The following is a 20,079-nucleotide window of genomic DNA, read 5'->3' on the forward strand; positions in this document are numbered from 1 at the left end:
TTACAAATCTGGCTAGACCAGAGGATATACATTGGTACAGATAGGAACTGCAAACACAGGAAATCCAGGACGGATGATCCCTTCAGGACCAGTGCTGAGAGTGGCGATACCAGGATGGTGGAGGGAGGGTGGTGTAGAAAGGGGATACTGATTACAGGGATCTACATATAACCTCCTCGCTGGGAAACGGGCAACAGAAAAGTGGGCGAAGGGAGATGTCAGACAGTGTATAATATGACAAAATAATAATTTATAAATTATCAAGGATTCATGAGGGAGGGGAAGCAGGGAGGGAGGGGAAAAATGAGGAGCTGATGCCAATGGCTTATGTGGAGAGCAAATGTTTTGAGAATGATGAGGGTAATGAATGTACAAATGTGCTTTATACAATTGATGTATGTATGGATTGTGATAAGAGTTGTATGAGCCCCCAATAAAATGATTTAAAAACAAGAAAGAAATCCAACCTCTTTGTTAGCCACTGTTCTAAATACTACTCACTTGGTCTAAGAACTTTTAGTACCCCCAAGTTTACAGATTACATTTGAGGTGAAACGATAATCTCAACATAGCACATATATTGAACGATGGAGCTGAGCTAGGAATGGAGACAGCTGAACTCCAGACTTATGTTCTTAATCTAACCATTCTGTCCCAAGGCCTCTCTTAAGGTGGAACTCACCTTTGGAAGCGCATTTAATGTCCTGGAAAGATCAGACAGATGATTTCCAGGCCAACTTGTATTAAAATACTTCTTTGTCATTCCTACAATGTGTCACCTAAGCAAACTAGTTAACCTTCCTAATTTTCATATTCTTTATGTATTAACTGGAACTAATTTTTCTAGCTTTAAAGGTTTTTGAGAATCAGAATTAAATCAAGATATATTAAGAAAGTATTTGAGCCATAATAACCATCCACTAACATTAATTCCCTGTAGACCAGTGGTTGTCATCCTTCCTAGTGCCCGACCCTTTCAGACAGTTCCTCATGCTGTGGTGACCTCCGAAACATACAATTATTTTTGTTGCTACTTCATAACTGTCATTTTGCTACTGATAAGAATCAGGCAACCCCTGTGAAAGGGTTGTCTGACCTGCAAAGGGTCGCGACCCACAGGTTGAGAACCGCTGCTGTATACCCTACAGAATCAGTTTTAAATGTTCTTCCATATTCATTTCTTCCTTCCAAGCATTATTATTGTCGTGACTTGCCATCAGATTGATTCTTTTTCAATCACTAGGACATTACTAATAAAATAAAAACTCCCTTTAGTGGCTTTCTGTATTGCCTATTATAGACTGTGATCCAGCTCCTGTTTTCCTCCACTGACTGGTCCTTATTTATGTTACCCACCTAAACTCTCTATGTTCCCCCGTGCATCTTCTACTCCACTGGGGCTAGTCTGCTCATCATGTTCAAAATGTGGTTTGCTTATTTGTCCCTCAACGCTGTCTTCATGTTGTGAGCCCTACTTTATCCTAGTAATAGTACAGGACATTAAGGAAGAGAACATCCCCTTGCCTCCCTCCACCCCCACCCCACTTTTCTGCTTATAACTCTCTTAGTTGGGAAATTTGAAAGTTCCTATGTGGTATCAGATCTTAGTACAAAAGACACACATAAAGCTACACCAACCAAGGTGTTAATTAGGTTTTAATAGCTATTAGATAAGTCGGTCCTGTTTTTCACAACTGGATTCGTTTCAGCTTAAAGGTATTTACACAAAGCTGTCATGTAGGAGAGGAGAATGGTAGAGTAGAATCTCAGACTCTAACCCTGTCCTGCTCAGTCTTTGATTTCCAGGTAAATGTACAGAAATGTAAGCGGTTAGATTATTCGAGCAAGTAAAGTAATACAACTGCTGTGTTCAACTCTGGATTGATCAATTAAAATTTCTCTCAAATTGAGTTTAGCCCTCCCAATAATATTAATGAAGATTAGCGCTTTTTAGCTCTGTTTGTATAGCAGAGTGGTATGGATGTACTGGTGGGAGAACTAGTGCCCATGGTCTTGCAGAAGCAGCAACGTTCCTAGAATTACAGTTTTCTCAAAAAACAAAAACTTGTTGAAATTGAATTGATTATAACGCATAACGACCCTTTAAGATCCAGTTGAACTGCTCCTGTGGATTTTCAAAGCTATATAAACCTTTATGGGAGCAAAAAGCCTTATCTTTCTTCCATCGAGTGGATGGTGGGTTTGAACAACTGAACTTGTGGTCAGCAGCCCAAGGTGTAACCCACTTTGCCACTAGAGCTCCTAGAAGTATGATTAGATCTGTCCAGAATGTTTTGGCAAATGCAGGCACTGAAACAAACAAATAAAAACAACAAAAACCAGTTAAAACTGCGTAGATGTGGTTTGATATCTGAAGACATTTGTGATAGGTAGTTTCGTTGTGCCAGCATGGCCAATGAACACATGTGAGATTGGTTGAAGGGTGGAGAGATGGATGGCTCAGCGAGCCTCACCTCTTTCTCTCTTGCTCTTTGATCATCTGATGAGTGTGCGGCTGCCTTGTTCTATGCCTCCATTTGCAAGCTCCACTATCTCTGGGACACCTATCCGTGGACTGTGTCACTGTAACTTGAGGTTCCTTCAAGACCTGCTTCGCCATGCTACTGGAAGGTACATCGCTTCAGCTGAGGACTGGCAGACTCTTGGTGACCTGTTTGCTGTTTGCTGCCTGTAGCCAAATCACCTGAATTGCTCCACGGAGGACTAGCCAGCACCCCTCAAGACTTGAAGGACTACCGGTGTACTAGCAGTCTCACAGAAGTGCGTTGCACTAAGCCATTTGTACTGCTTTATATATTAGTTAACTGTTTATTTCTTATGTTATCTATCTACCTATCTATATAAGTATATACAAAATTATCAGTGTCCTGGTTTTGTTTCTCTAGAGAACCCTGTCTAACACAACATTCTAATGCAACCTTTTTACAGCAGGCAGTCTTTTCATTATTCAAAGTCATGGTTCAAAATCATCCCTTGTGCAAATGGGAAGGTTTCCTTGCTTGACTTCCCACCTGCTCCAAGAAAGTTACTTTAGTTCAAGAATCTGTCTTTTGGGGGAGACTGATAGCACATTGGAACCTTGACAAACTGTGTTTGTACTAGAACATCCAAATAGCCTTCTTCAGGAGTGAAAACTGTGAGAGGCTATAAAATAATGAATAGATTCAGAATGAAAACATCACTCTTTAGGGACCCAGGGTGATGCACCGATTATGCCGTGGACTTGTTTCCCTCCCAGCTCTGTTTTGTTTTTTTTTTCACAATAAGATCTTTTATTTGTCAACATAAGTCTGAATTTTAGACAGATTCTTGAACTGGTGGCTCACAGCCATCAGTTCATTCCACTTTTGCACCTGTCTCCTCGCCAGTAGTTTTTCCAGAACTGCCACCTTCCTCATGAAGCTCCATGAGTTTTCCCAATTCAAACTTGGGCTTTTTCAGCATCTTTACTTTTCTGACAAGCACATCCTGGAGAGGATAAACAGACTGGCAAGCCTTTTCTATGTCTTTCCCAATGCTGTCTGGAATCAATTTATCGACCACTTCTTTCAAGTCATTTGTCTGCACCTCTCGGGTCATGATTGCCATAATTTTCTTTCGGATTGGGCGGACCTGCTGGTGCTGAGCATAAGAGGTCTTCCGAATCTGATTATTGCATCTTTTAGTAAAACCAACACAGAACAGACGAAGTAGATACCCATCGGTAGTCTTGACATCAACATGCGCTTCAATCATGGTCTGCCATTTCTTGACCATGGAGCACATCTTGTCCCGCGTAAGGTCCATGCCGTGGAAGTTGGTCAGGCAGTTTTTGCCCTGAACATCCTCAGTTTATAACTTAAATTTTCTAAAGGCAACTTCATTGTTTTACAGATCGTCAAGGCTCACTTCAAAAACCTGACCCTTGAGGCCATCCGATGCAATGTTGGTTCCTTGAGGCCTGGTGACTAGTGTTTTCCCAACATTTCTGATATTGAACATGGCTGGTGCTTTCACACCACACCAGTCTTTCTTAGAAAATGGATCCACCGCTTTCTTCTTAGCGCCTTTTTCCCCACCTTTTGTAAGGCGCTTGTTCTTGCCAACCGCCATGGCGCCATGCAGAGAGCCAAAAGGCCCCAGCTCGGTTTTTACTGCAGTCTATAGCAGGGTCATATTCCTTATAACTTTAGCTTTCCTGGAATGACCAGAACTGAGTGTTTGATAATTATGTCAACTTCAAAGCCAAAAAGTTATAATAAATGATTATGAAATGAAGGCTCCTACCCAGCACCAGCTTTAGAGGTGAAATTAATATTTATGTTTCTGCAGATACAAGTCCTGAGAATATGGATTACAGAAAATCGTGTCTGAGATGAAGGCTTTATGTCTGATGAATATGATTGCTCCATGTAAGTACATTTTTAAAGTTGGTGAGACAAGTTAGTACTCACGTGATTGCTATAAGTCTCTTCGAACTGCTATGTTTGATAGGCAGAAGAGCATTCAGGTTGATGGTTCCAACTCCTCTTTGCTATGCAAGTATTGGACAAGGCATTTTGCATCTTTTAAGTGTCAGGTTTTTGACTGTACAGTGGGGATAATAATAGTTCTTCCCTTTCAGGATACTGGATATTTAAATGATAATGCATATAGAAAGTATTTTGTTGCCTAAAAGCATGTTATTTAGATTTTTCTTGAGTAAAATAGTCATGTTTTATAATAACGAAGTAGGAATAAATATCTTTGTTGCATATATAATCCTGATAATTCTAGATATCAATTCTTTGACCATCACACATATTGAAAATCTTCCCTCACAGAATCTCCTTTGTCTTTTAACTGTGTTTTCAGTGGCTTGCTTTGAACCAAAATTTTAATATACTCAAATATATCTGTTTTTCTCTTTTTGTCTCAAACAATTATACCCTTCCCTAAAATCTTAGATGTCTTAAAGAGTTCCCTGAAGTCTTATATCTTCTTTGCATATTTTAGAGTTTTGCTTTTCCTGCTTAGAATTTTAATCTGCTGGAAATTTTTATTTAAGATGTTAATGAGAACCCAATTTCATTTTTTCTTCTACTTGGTTAGCCAATTGTTTGAGCATAATCTATTGAGCAACATACACTTTCCTCTCAAATGCTCAAAAAATTGACCGTTGTAAGAATGCCTTGAGATATATAAGCACATATATACAGATATGTATGTCACAAATACATGTACACTACACACAATACATAAACATCTAGGTATATACATTTATCTATATGTATAATCTAGGAGCCTTGATGGCATAGTGGGTTACACATTGGGCTCCTAACTACAAGGTCAGAAGTTCAAAACTGCCAGCAACTTCTCTAGAGGAAGACAAGGCTTTCTACTCCTGTAAAGAGTTCCCATAACCCGCAGGGACAATTCTACCCTGTGCTATTGGATTCCTATGTGTTGGAATCAATTCAATGGATGTTACTGGTTTTGTTGTTGTTGTAGTTTTGTATCTTTTCTATTTTTTATGTGTATAATCTAACTATATCAGCTTAAAACTCTTCACTGGCTTCAATGCAATTCATGGGATTTTAAGCCCGTCACTCATACATCCCTTTTGGTGCCAGGAACATCTGTACAGACCTCCATAGGAGTAGACCATGTCGAGTAAGTATTTGTCGATTATCCTAAGTTGGGAACAGTTTTATTTCTGAATCCCAGGACTTAGTAGGGTGCTTGTTACCCGACAAATAAATACTCAGTAATGTCTGTTGAATTAATGAATAAATGCCTTCCAAGCACTATGTAATAAATTAAAAAATGATAAGAGCTACTTTTCTCAATAATAATAGCCACTTTGTAGGAGAAACATCTAAACAGAAAAGCCCTTTGTGAAAACTTCATAAGATTTCCATCTTAAACGATATAGTGTATAAGAGGTAGCAACAGATAACAAATGGTGTTGAAGCTCTGAGATAATTTTATCATTCTACCTTGTGAAGTATCAGATGAGGGAAGTTAATGATTAATTAAATCCTTCACAGTCAAGCATAACTTCAGCTTCACAATAGGACAGAACTTTGACATCTTCTTTCTCTCCACAACCAAAGGTTATATGCACAAAGGAATTCCCAGCATCAATAAGTTTTATTACCAAGTTTCTAACTTGCCATCTGCTGGAGTTTGTCATCATTTTCAGAAGGAAAGAAAGCTGGAAATCAGGGAAAAGATAATCTGTTGGCATCATAGGGGAAAATCCATGCCAATTACAGTTTCTACCCTATGGGAGTTGGAGTAGAATTTTACTCCACAGGGATTTCAGTGGCTGAGTTTTCTGAGGTAAATTGCCTGACTTTACTTTTGAGGCACCTCTGGGTGAACTTGAACCTCCAATATTTCAGTTATCAGCTGAGCACATGAACTGTTATACCACCCAGGGAGTTGGGCAATTTCCTTTCTCTGACCATCGACTTCTTCAGATGAAATGAAGAGCCTGGATTTGTCAGTCTTTAAAGTTAGTGATGACTTTGGACTATTTGTGCTTATTTTGGAGGTTCAAGTCAAGGTGTGCAACTGGGATTCAAGATTCGATGGGGTGACCTGGGTAGATAGATGCTTGGTAAAGTTTATTTCTTTCCTTCCTTTTGAGCAGGAATAGACACTTGGGAGTAATGGGAACATAAAGACTAACAGCAATTGCTGTACCACGCTGCTTAGACCAGCCTCTGGGTTTATCAACAGGACTCTGGTCAGATTTTCAGGGTTGCTAACTATGCCAAACGTACAGTTTGGTGAAGGTCTTAAAATTCTTACTGTCATAAAAATTAAGATCTAATGGCTTAGAAGACAGTCTTTTTGGTAACAATACTCATGATCTTCAGAACCTAAAAGAGACATCATCTACTCGAGATTGAGTATGTCTACTTGGACGCCAAAAGCAAACTAAGTACCATATATACTCGTGTGTAAGCCAAGTTTTTTTAGCACATTTTTAATGCAGTTTTTGTGGTAAAATTAGGTGCCTCGGCTGATATTCGGGTTGGCTTATACTTGAGCATATATGGTACAAAGAATTAAGTAGACTTTCTATAGGGCAATACTGTGGGGGAGTAAAACAGCCAAGTGGGGAGAGGGGAGCTGGGAGGGAGGGGAAAAAATGAGCTGATGGCAGGGGTTTAGGTGGAGAGCAAATGTTTCGAGAATGATGAAGGCAATGAATGTACAAATGTGCTTTACACAATTGATGTATATATGAATTGTGATAAGAGTTGTATGAGCCCCTAATAAAATGATTTTTTAAAAAAAGAGCCAAGTGTATTCCAACAGTGAATGATCGTTAATGCACTGCATTCTAGGCAGTATTTCTCTTAACAGGGAATAAAGGGGGGGGGGTGTTGATGGAAATCTGTTTAATCATTGCAATTGAATCTATTATTAATCTGAAAAGATGTTGAACTTAGTCTGTTGGCCACAACGTACTATTATTTAGGTAGGATCCCCAAGAAACAGCACCTGAGATAAACATTCTTGTCTAAGGGTATTATTAAGGGAGAGTTCACAGGGAGAAAGATAGCAAAGGATACAGAGAAGATCAGGGGCTGCAAAATTGAGGTATCAGCTGGTCTGATATGAAATCAGTGTATCTGATCCTTTGGAGAAATTCTAAAGCACAAGTTGCACCCTTAAGTTACTTACACCTTCGAGAAATGGGGCAGTTTTTTGCATCTCATGCCAGTCTGTTATTAGATAGGGGTTGGTGGGCTATGGAATGTGTAGTGTCTGGAAGCAGCTCTTCCTTACCAGTTACCACCGGAATGATTCTGATTCATCTGTATCAAAATACCCTGTTTCCCCAAAAGTAAGACATCCCCGAAAATAACAACTACTTAAGTTTTGCCTCTCGCTGAAGTATAAGGCACCCCCAAGAAAACAAGGCCCCCTGAAGCTACCATGACTCTGGACTGTGGACCTTAGCGGTGGGCACTGCCGTGCAGCTGGCTGTTGGCCACAGCACAGCCAGAGCAGACAGGAAGTGTGAGGACTCTTTTAATAAAACAATAAATGTGTACCATATTCTTCTTCATGGAAAAATAAGACATCCCCTGAAAATAAGACCTAACGCATCTTTGGGAGCAAAAACTAATATGAAACACTGTCTTATTTTCAGGGAAACAGGGTAGGAACATGCCCCATAGGATTTCTCATGGCTGGTTTTTCCGAAGGAGTTCACAGGGTCTTGCTTCCAAAGTGTGTCCGGGTGGACTCGAGTTGCTCCCCTTTCTACTAGTAACCAAACGTGTTAACTGTTTGCTTTACCCATGGACTTGCCAGTTCCCCACTAGACAGTAATTCTCCAGAGAAGGAAGAAGAACTGTCTGTCCTCAGTCATCATGTATGGCAGCCAGAGCCTGGGTGCTTCAGATGATAAAGAATATCTTGTTGGAGTGCCAACAGTATCCACTACACTTGTGCTTTCCGATCATTCTCCAGAGCTAATCACTACCTTTGTTGTGCTCCACAAAATGTTTTGCCACAAAATGTTTAGTTATGTCTCTCCCATCAACCATAAGAGTCTTTAAAAAAAATTAATCATTTTATTGAGGGTCTCTTACAAATCTTATGACAATCCATCTTTCAATTGTATTAAGCACACTTGTACATATGTTGCAATCAACATTTCCAAAACATTTTCTTTCTACTTGAGCCCTTGGTATCAGCACCTCTTTTTTTGCCCCCCTCCACCCACCTCGTGAATCCTTGATCAATAATATATTACTGTTATTATTTCATGTCTTAACACTGTCTGTTGTCTCCCTTCACCCACATTTCTGTTATTAGTCCCCCTGGGGGTGGGGTGCTTTATCTTATATGAAGTCATTTACTTCTTTGAATCTTGCACCCCAATTTTTAACACAGAAGTGCTATCCATTTTTTTTAGATATAAAAAGAGTTGCTTTCTAATTTACTACCCCAGGATTTTCAAATTCCTTAAGCTGTGTTAGTTTTTGTTCCAAATTTTAACTCATTAAAAAGCGTGACTAGCTATATTTCTAAACCCTGTTACTTGTTGAACTATCTATTAACATTTAAGAATATTTCACATTTTATTTATCTAACTGTTGGCCAGACCCTTGTGTTAAAACTATATTAACTGCATTCCAAGACAATCACCAAGGAAAGCACACATGTTGTTTTCAGGTTTGTTCCCCTCCCCCCCCCCTTTAACAGTCCTGTTTTGTGCACATGGTGAGGTCGCAGGACTCCAACAGGAGGGTGACAATCCTCTAGGTTTCCATATGCTCCGATATTACCTAAAATTCCTTGGCCTATGCATTTACCATATGGGATTCATGCCACATTCTTCTGATATTACCGGAACGTGTAATTGAGACATCCTTGCCCTGCTGCCAATATTCTAATGTGAACTCATTACAAAGTCAGGCCAGAGCTGGTCTTTTCCGTCTGGCGCCTCATAAACCACCCATATCAAAACTGAACCAACTAATTAGGGACATAATTTATGTATGGCCAACTAAAGACGTGTTAATGGCTCATAACATCTTTATCAGCAATAAGATCAATTCCATGAAAACCAGATGGACCATAGGACTCCCTTTTTGTTGGCAGCACCCTACTTGAATTCTATGCCTCACAATCAAAATTAGCTCCTCCTGGTCCTAGAAATAGAAATATATATGTGTATGTATGTATAGCTATATCTAGATAGAGATTGTAATCTTACTAGCATTTTCAGCACGACAATCAATTATAAAGTGGGAGTCAATAATCAGCGTTAATCCTCCTCTTTGTCAGCATATCACTACAGAGAATCATTTGAAAGGAAGTAATGAACACAGTTCCCTCTACAATTATTTATTTTAGACTTGGGAAATGTAAGGAAAATTTGATTAAATAACCAAAGAATAGGAATACTCAACACATTTGTTATCAAGTTAATTCAGACTCTGAGTGACCCAATAAGACAGAGTAAAGTTGTCCCTTGGGGATCTGAGTGCTGTACATTTTTATGGAAACAAATGGCCACATCTTTCTTCCCTGGTGTAGCTGGTGGGTTTGAACCACCAACATTTCAGTTAGCAGCTGAGAACCTATTATGTCACCAGAACTCCTAACTCATGTTGTAAGGGACAAAGGAGATCTCAAATCTTAAAAATAATTTATGGAGACACATTTATTAAGACTTCCATGACACAAAGACAATTTATCTGGATTAGGGAGATCTCCTGCACATGGCCATAATGGTGTACAAGGATTTGCAGAAAACCAACAGCTTAAATAGGACAGAAGGAGTTCTAGTGGCCTAGTGGGTTACTTGGTGGATTGCTAACTACAAGGTCAGAAGTTCAAAACCAACAGCCACTCCTCAGTAAAAGGACGACTGTAACTCTTTAAAGGAGATTGAAAGCATCTTCTTTCTCCCATGGGCAGCTGATGATTTAAACGGCAGACCTTCTGTTTAGCAGCTCTGTGCTACCAGGACTCCTGGAAACAACAGAGTTGAGTTGAAAATGGTGGAACAATAACAACAACAAGACAGATGGTCATGGTGTAGATTCTGACCCATAGTGACTCAGGACAGAGTAGAACTGCCAATTGGGGTTTGGGGGACCGTAAATCTTTACAGGAACGAAAAGCCTCATCTTTCTCCCACAGAGCTTCTGGTGGGTGCTAACTGCTGACCTTGTGGTTAGCAAACCGCCTCATAGTCTACTTGGCCAGAGCTCCTGAGACGGTGTAGCTTGCCTGTAAACTGAGATCTTCCTGCAACAAAGCTCTTTCTCTCTCTAAGACACAGTTTCCCCCGCTTTCTACCCCAATTTAAAAGATGGGTTGCTTTTTTGTTGAGTCTATGCTGGGATATTGTTATAAATTAATTCAGTTTGTTAAACCAAGTGACCCATTGGCTTACAGAGGAAGGGAGGGATTAAGGAGGTAAAGATTTATTGGCAAAGGCAGAGAGAAGTGTGGTTCTGAGAAAAAAGCTAATCCCTGACTGGTGTCAGTTACGTTGGCCTAACAGCTTAGATCTGGGCCCACTATTAAAGCTTCAATGCCAGCTAAATAATTTTACAGGCCCAATGTCAGACATGGCAGCTCTGTGACCATGATCTGACAAGACAAAGCAACACCACTCCATTATCATGTATGCAGCCCAGACAAAACCAGACACATTCTTGAAACCATAGCAATGGTCAGACATCTTGTTCTTCTAGCTAATATGAAGAACTGCTACTTATTGACCTACTTTCTTAATCTTGTCCGTTCGTTTTTGCCTTTTAGATAAATGTTAAGAGAACCAATCATAAAATTTGCCCATTTTCTTGCAGGGTCCAATTAAGGTCTAAACCCACATTGCCTTAAATCCTTTTCACAATCACATAAGGCGAGAACAAATACCCTAGTACAGCGCGTCTCAACCTGGGGGTCGCGGAACCTTTGGGAGTCGAACGATCCTTTTACAGGGGTCACCTAAGACCACTGGAAAACACATAAATATTTCACAATATATAATTACATATTGGTTTATGATTAATCACTATGCTTTACTTATGTTTAATTATGTTCAATTTTTAACAATGAAAATACATCCTGCATATCAGATCTTTACATTGCGATTCATAACAGTATAGACTGGATGCTCAGGGGGTTGGTTTTGGTTTGGTGGCTAATGCGAAGAACCAAATGGTAATTATTTTCAGTGTTGGAGACCATGCAATCTCTGTTGCAATGACCCTTCCCTGGTGTGGTGCAAAGGCAATGTAGAACATATGTGAACAGACGGCTGTGACTGAATTTGAGCTCCCATGTGGTTGCTTGCAGATCCTTGGCTTTGACTAATTTGATGGGGCCAGGTGTTGGAATCACAGTGACTCATTGCTTCTGCCTACCTTCTATTTCCGTTTCCTTTATATTCTTAACTAGAACACGATGATGCTGCAAAAAAGTTCTCCCATTATGATTGTCCTTTTAAAATGTCCCTTTGTGCAGCTACAACTCTAAATTATGTAAGGTCTATCGAGTAACCTTTACACATTTGAGTGCTTCCTTAGATTTTCCATGGAAAGTGGGTCAGTGCAGTCATTCAATTAAAAATACATATCCGAAGCCACAACTCTGCACTGTGTACTCTTTTAAGCACAAAGGGTAAAAAGATAATCATCTCCTTTTAGGAGCTCAAAGGAGAACTGGGGAATCAGCTCCATAGACAATTAATTGTGAACAATAAAATGCAAAAGGTGATACGTTTGAATCTAGTGCTAAGAGAGACCTATGGAGCATATGTACGACGCTGTTCAACTAAGGGGAGGGGTTTAGACTTGTGCCATTTTGACATCCGGAAGAGCTGGTTTCTGGCCCAAACCTGACTCAGCTACTGATATGCTGTGAATTCAGGCAAATTATTTAATTTCTCTTTCTTTCCTTTTTTGAATGATATTGATACCCATTTTAAAGGGTAATTATGAAATCTACACATAGTTAACATAAGGTCATTTATTATAACACTCACCAAAGAGACAGGAGTGCTTTACACTGAACTAAGGATGGATTATTGCTCTAAATGTATTCGATTTGTTAAACCAAGTTATCCATTGGCCTACAGAGGAAGGGAGGGATGAAGGAAGTAGAGATTGGTCGACAAAGGCAGAGAGAGATGAAGTTCTGAGAAGGAAAATCCTGACTGCTGTCAGACATGACTGTCACCCACCAATATTCAGTTACCTTCTGCTTTGGACGTTCAGTCAGCGTTGTGTATCCACATCGATCTCAGTTAACCTGGGTCTAAGCCACCTGTGGCCAGTGAAATGTATAAGTACCACATATCACTTCTAAGTGGAAGTATTTAATTTTCCATCATCCTCTTTCCCTCCAGACACGATGGGGAAGGTCTGAGTGGACGTGGAGGTGCTCCAGAATCCAAACAACCCGGAGTTCTAAGCCCACATCGAGGCAGGAGCACATGGCCTGGGTGCCAGCGGAGTAAGGATTATTCTTGTTACCATTTGGGATCATTGTTTACTGTGGTGTATTGTGACAAAAATCATACTAATCATTTTTAAAATAGCATTATTAGGCAGAAATGAGGAGGATGTAATACCAAGTAGACAATAATAACTTGAATTAATACCTAAATTTAATCAACTTAAAGGGAAGCTGTTAAAGAAAGATGATTTTCCTTAACTTTACCAGCCCAGAAAAATCAGAAGCAATAAATAGGAAGTGTCATGTTCCATGTTTTAAAGGATTAATAAATGTAAAGAATTGCTGAATATTTGAGAAGCTAAAACTTGGAAGGCTGTGAAGAATATTTAGACCATGAGCCACACATGTGAGCCACAGGGATAATTTAATTTTACTAGTGACCATGTTGCAAAAAGAAAAGAGAAATAAGGAAAATGGCTCTAATTATATATTTAATTTCATTTAATCCATTCAAAATATGATGATTTCAACATGCAACCAATATAAACAATTAATGATATATTTTACACTCTTTTTATATTAAGTCTTAGAAATCTATTGTGTACTTCATACATAACAATACATTTCATTTGTGCTAGCAACATTTCAGGTGCTCAATCGTCACACTAGTGATTGTTATATTGCACAGTGCCAGTCGCGCCTTGGAGAAAGGCCAGGTAGGGAGACTAGCATGAGGAGGGATGTGGGAATATATTTAAAAACCTTCCTGCCATAGAGAGTCAATTCTGGTCCACAGAGACCCTGCACGACAGAGCGGAATGATCCCTGCGCATTTCTGAGATGAAATCTTTACAAGAGCAGAAAGTCTCATGTGTCTGCCACAGATAGGCTGATGATTTTGAACTGCCGATCTTATAACTTGCAGTCCACTATGCCACCAACACTCATTCTATAACATACAAATTCAATCATACATGCTAATTGAGTGATCCTGGGAAAGTTTTCTTTTACTTTTCTGAGCCTTAATTTTTTCACCTATGAAATAAGGTGAATATTTCTTATTGGTGCTTAAAGGATCACCTAAGGATGTATATAAAGAAACAGCAAGGCACTTGGAGTCGATTCCCAATAAATGGTGTACACAGTCACCCATTTATCAAACAAGCATTTATTGAGTACCCAAAGCTACGTTGGCCCGTGTTGAGGGGATAGTGAAGCAAAGGCCTGGGCTTCAGCGGCTCATCCTTTGGGGTCTTGGGCGGTTACCGAATAAAGTTGAAGCCTACTGGCCACATGCAGGATGCACACTGGGCCCTCTGCTGAGCTAGTACCAGAGGAACGTCGGGCAGAGGGAGGTACCTTCAAGAGCAGACTTCTGCGTTTGCTGGAGGTCTACTCGGCCACAGTCTCCCTCCTTTTATGAGTTTGATTCCACATCTGTAAGCCCAGAGATGGCAAATGGCAATTTCATAGGATTGTTTTAAGGTCTAAGAGAGGTCCTATAAGGATGAGATAGGTCGTTTATTGTGCCAGCCTGGCTGATATGCACAAGTGGGATTAATTGAGGGACGGAGAGATAAATGGCTGGTGAGCCTCACCTTTCTTGTCTCTCGCCTTGCTTGTCTCTCACTCTTTGATCATCAGACCAATGTGTGGCTGCCTTGCTTGTTGTGTGCCTCAATTTAGAGGCTACACTACCTGTGGGGCGCCTAGTCTGTGGGCTGTGTTACTGTAAGTTGAGGTCCCTTTAAGACCACATGATTGAAATTTACATATCTTGAGCTGGGACTGACAGTTGGTGACCTGCCTTTTCTGCTTTGCTGCCTGTGCTGGGATAGCCTATCTCTCTCTCTACAGAGGACTACTGGGCAGCCCTCAAGACTAGAAGGACTGCCAGTGTCTGTCTCACAACTCTCTCATGGGAGTGAGTTGCACTGAGCCATTTGTACTGCTTTATAATTTAACTGTTCATTTCTTGTATTATACATCTACTTGTCTGTTTATAATTTAACAGTTCATTTCTTGTGTTATATATCTATCTGTTTATAATTTAACAGTTCATTTCTTGTGTTATATATATCTCTATATCTATCTATCTATCTATCTATCTATCTATCTATCTATCTATCTATATGTAATTATCAGCAATCTGGTTTTATCTCTCTAGAGAACCCTGTCTAACACAAAGGGAAAGCACTTTGTCAACTGGAGAGTTATAAAAATGCTAGATAACATGATGAGTTTAATGTAGGGATTAAACAAATTTGGGGGGGGGGATCACTTCTTCACAGATGAAACAAACTTAAAGACACTGCAGTCCTGAGTTGTGGGCCTTTCTTCTCAGCTACTCGCTGTGTTCAAACCCACCGGGCACGCCTCTCCTCGGGAAAGAGTTGAGGCTTTCTGATCCGGGGAAGTGTTCACGGTCTCACCAACTGATAGGGGCAGGCCTTCTCTGACCTATTGGCTTCTGGGAGTTGGAATCAACTCATGACAGTGAGTTTGGTTTTTGGTAGGATGATTTACCACGTGTGCCTTGTGGGAGGCCTCCTTTCTCATGGCAAGTACAACATAATTTGGGACAATGAATTATAATCCTAGCAGCTGGGTTCATCTTGTAATGAGCTCTGAGGACGGGATTGATGGTGTCAAAGCAATATCATAATCTTCCTTTCGAGACTAGTTCAATATACTGTTGCTCTCCGTAAGCCAAGCAAACTTCATTTTCCCAGCTGATGACTGGGAGTCCAGAGTTCTGTCTTCTGTATCTGCAATGCACCTGTCGTTGCTCTCAGCTCAAATCCAAACCAGCCCTTTGTCAGAACTCTGTGGAAGAAATGTTGCCGAAGAACTAAATTGTTCTCAATCCCCAATACTCAACTTTTCTTTTATCAGGAATGTTATAAGTAAAGTTGATGACTGTGATGACAACCTAAAAGCTCTGAGGAAAAGCATATTTTTCAGGCTAGGTAACTTTCCTTTCTCCTTCATCCTGAAAGCAAGCCTTTCCCTTTCTTCTCTAATTAAACCGTTAGGACAGCAGTGATTATTCAACCAAAAGAAACACAGACCTGTCAAACTCTCCCTCCCTCATTTTTCTTCATCCATGGATTGTTGTCATTCCAGCAAAGTGGTGTCAGAAGCAGATGCTTGCTGGTGTTGGGAGGGGTGGAGTGGAGGGGGTTCTCCTGTAGGGCTTGCTGTTATTCCCTGCAGCAGCACCCCCAGCTGAATGAGCACTAAAGCAGTAGGAGGATGTGTTTTTTAACTTGCCAGAAGGCTGGCACGACTAGTTCTTTTCTAACAGTCCTGGGTTAATGAAACAGATGCTAAAGGGGACTGGATCTTTTCGTGGAGCAATAAGAAGGGTAGAACATGTAGGATGAAGAGACATTAAAACCCATTGCCATCAGTGCACTCCAGTACATAGGACTGGTAGAAGCACCGCTTTGCATTTCTAAGATTGTAAATCTTTATGCACATAGAAAGCCCCATTTTTTTGCAAAGAGTTATTGGTTTTGCAAAGAGCTGCTGAGGTTGTGGTTAGTAGCCCAATATGTAACCCATATGCCACCAAGGCTCCATAAAGGGGCATGACATTGGGACTATTTTGTGGAGAGAGCTGAGTAGTAGGCTCAAGAGCCCCTCAGCCTGGTGAACCTGTCTCTTCCTCATCTGCCTTCAGGTCCTTTAAGACAGGAGAGTCACAATGAGAGATAGCTGTCATAGGGATCTAATGGGTGGGTACACACATCTTTCCACTTGAAAGGTGAATGATGGGAGCAATTTAGAAGAGAGTCATTTATAGATATTTTGCATCTGTAAGAAGAGGAGGCTGGTATTTTATGAGTTGGTGGGGGATGAGACGACGCAGGTCAGATAGTGAAGTTGCACCTTCGCCTATTGGTAGAAGAGATGAGAATTAGAACAAGGTGAGAGACAGGACAGTGGTGGCATAACTTGGGTGCTTACGGTGTCGATGGTTAGGATGCACACGTTTCTTGAGATGATGTAGGAGGCCATCAGCTCTCTTAACAGAGGTCTACCGAGAGAAGACAGCTCCCACTGGCCAAGAGACTCCCATTGTTAAGAGATGTTGGAGGTGACCTTGCTGACAGCAGCTGCCCTGGAGTAAAAGAGGTTAAGCCAGAGGCATAGGTTGAGGAGCTGCTCAGCCAGAGAACCAGTAATGACAAGATTGTAGTCACCATCACAGACTTGATGACGTGAATGTCACTTAGACCTTTTCTCTCTTCCCTCCACACTTCCTCAACAACTGGAGGAGCTAAAGTAGCTCTGAGATTCCTGAACCACACAGATCCAGCCTGAATGTGAAGCTCGAAGTTTTCAACTGGATCACACTGAATAGTTTCACCAATTAAAAATGACTGGGCAACACAGGCAGGAAGTGGGATACGGGATGTTCTGTTGAGGGGATTGTAGTGCATGTGCTGGACCAACGTGTGTGTGAACTGGTGAATGGTAAGTTGATGTTCTGCTCTGTCAACCTTCACCTAAGTCAAAATAAAGAGTCTTAAAAAAAGAAAAAGAAAAGAGAAACATGGAACATTGTGAACCCGGACTAAGAAACCATAGAATCAGGACAGTGTGATTAGATAAATCATGGCTGAAGTCAATGAGAGGAAATGATAGCATTATTTGTTTGTGCATGCCATGAACACCACTGCTTCTAGCACCCCCTATCCCAAATGAGTCGGACTAGGTGGGTGTTCATGACACTTACTTGTCATGGGGTGTGGCGTTGGCTTTGTCCTTAACTGTTTGCCTCTTGTTTCAGTTACGAAAACCATGTAACCATGTAACCACGTGCTCCCCCAACACCCTCCCCACAAGGACAAAACGAATGAACCATTATAGAGAGAAGAATCACCCCCACACTATGAAGGACTTGAGAGAAAGTATGCTGGATTGAAGATGGGCTTGGTCATCACCATCCTTGGCATTGCTTAACCAACAGCAGGCTCTGAACCTTGGACCTTTCGAAAATGAAGACGAATCCCTGAAGGAATTCTAGGACTGTGTCACATCAGTCTTGTCACAGAACTACTTCTGATCCTGGGATCAGAATCCTTAGTGCTCAAAACGGTTGGCACCAAAGCTGTGAGCCTTCAAACTCTGGCATGCTCTTGTCCTTCCAAGTCGTAGACTTGCATTTCCTATAATCATTCAGCTGGCTAATGGTCCCCTTCCAGCAGCTGTAAATGAGTTTTCACACGCCAACCTGGCTCTTGTCGAGGCTTTAATGTAAGTCGCTAATGAGTGCTATTGCTCTGAGTTTTCTCCTGCGAAGGAAGGGGCTGTCTAACTGTACCATGACAAGTGCACGCTAATGTGACTCTGTCCGCGGTGCTGAAGAGCGCTGAGAGTTTAAGAAAGATGAATCCCTCCAACAAAGGCGGACTAAAAACATATTAAGCAGCACTGTGCTGACAGCCTAATTCCATTACTGCTACACGATCTTGAATCCACTCAAGCATAGCGAAGATATCTCGGAGGCAAGAGGGAAGGAGGCGAGACCCTCATTAAAAATGGGAGCAGAGCCTGGAGGCAGGCCCAGCATGGTCAATTGGCCTGGCTGGTGGGGAGAGGCCAGGGAGGTGACAATTGTTCAGACCAACTGTTGTGACTTCAGCATTACAGGGCACGGATGTGACACACTGCCAAATAGGGTTGCAAATGAGAACTTGTCTTCAGGACTCTTGATGCTATGGCTAGTTGCCTCTCCCTGAACAATGAGCTTTTATTTTGATAACAGACCCCCAGAGCTAGAGAGAGTGTTAAGCCCAACAAACCAGTTTTATTCTTTTTGCAGTGAGCCTGTGATAGACGTGTCTTGAGTGTCGGCGTCCATTTCAAACACTGCGGGTCAGACTTTGGGAACGAAGCATAAAGACGCCCTCGCACATCCCCCATGGTGTTTACAAATCGCTCGCAGCAGTGGTGTCCATAGAGGGATACAGGATACAGACTCCATTGGCTGGCACTGCCAGAGGAAATGACACCCCAGACACTATCTGTAACATTTTTGTTCAGTGTTTCAGGAGAAATTTTGTTATTTTTAAAATAATAGTTCCCTGTAGTGAGCAATCAGAAGTCCCAGTGGCACAGTGGTCAAACCTCTCAGGTTTGAAATGAAAGGTTGGGGGTTGGAACCCAATCATCACTCCTTAGGAGACAAATTAAAAATTTTAAAAAGTCAGTCTGCTTCCATAAAGATTGACAGCCTCGGAAACCCCAGAAGGCAGCTCTTTGGGTCACTGGGAGGTAGAGTCCATTTTACAGCAGTGGTTGGTTGTTGCTAGATGCCATTGAGTTGGTTCTGACCCATAGTGACCGGATGGACACCAGAACAAACCACCCCCTGGTCCTGCACCATCCTCACAACAGTCCATGCCTGCCTCTGTGGTGCTTGCAGCCATTGTGCCAACCCATCTCGTTGAGGGTCTCCCTCTTTGTTATTGTCCCTCCACTTTACCAAGCATGATGTCCTTTGCTAGAAAAATGGTCTATCCTGACTTTTCCAAAGTATGAAGCCTGTCTATCTTTGCTCTAAGGAGCACTCTGGCCATACTTCTTCTAAGGTAGATTGATTTGTCCTTTCAGCTGTCCATAGTATTTTCAATAGCCCATGTAAATAGAGTAATAAAAGATGTGGCTTGTGTGACTGGCCTTTTTTCATTTATTTAGTCTTAGCATGCCATTTTCAAAGTATATTCACATTGTAGCATGTATCTGTACTTTGTTCCTATTGGTGACCAACTATCCCATTGTATGAACATAGCATAATTATGTTTATACATTTACCAGTTGATTGCCAATAGGTTGATTCAGACTCAGAGCAACCTATTTCGGGAGTCTGAAACAATTGTTTATTCATGTGGATCTATAGTCTCCCAAAGCATTATAGAATAGTAGTTAATAACATGGATTCAGAACTAGACCACATGAATGAGTCTAGCACTTAATCTCTAGCTGTGTGATGTTGGCAAGTTAATTCATCTTTCCGTACCTTTGTTAAATATATTTTTATAAACTGAGGGTACTAATAATGCCTATCCATAAAGTTGTTGAGAATGCTGGTGACCTTATGGACTTCCACAGAGTGACCAGTCATGTCTTTTTTTTTTTTTT

General features: G+C 41.0%; 1 pseudogene; it reads right to left on the reverse strand.

Moving 5' to 3' along the window:
* Positions 1-3,318: 3,318 nt before the first annotated feature.
* Positions 3,319-4,113, reverse strand: LOC101639423 (annotated as a pseudogene).
* Positions 4,114-20,079: the final 15,966 nt, after the last annotated feature.

The sequence above is a fragment of the Echinops telfairi genome, unplaced genomic scaffold (assembly GCF_000313985.2).
Source record: "Echinops telfairi isolate 266 unplaced genomic scaffold, ASM31398v2 ScPeMD7_7458;HRSCAF=8496, whole genome shotgun sequence".
Taxonomy (NCBI): Eukaryota; Metazoa; Chordata; class Mammalia; order Afrosoricida; family Tenrecidae; genus Echinops; species Echinops telfairi.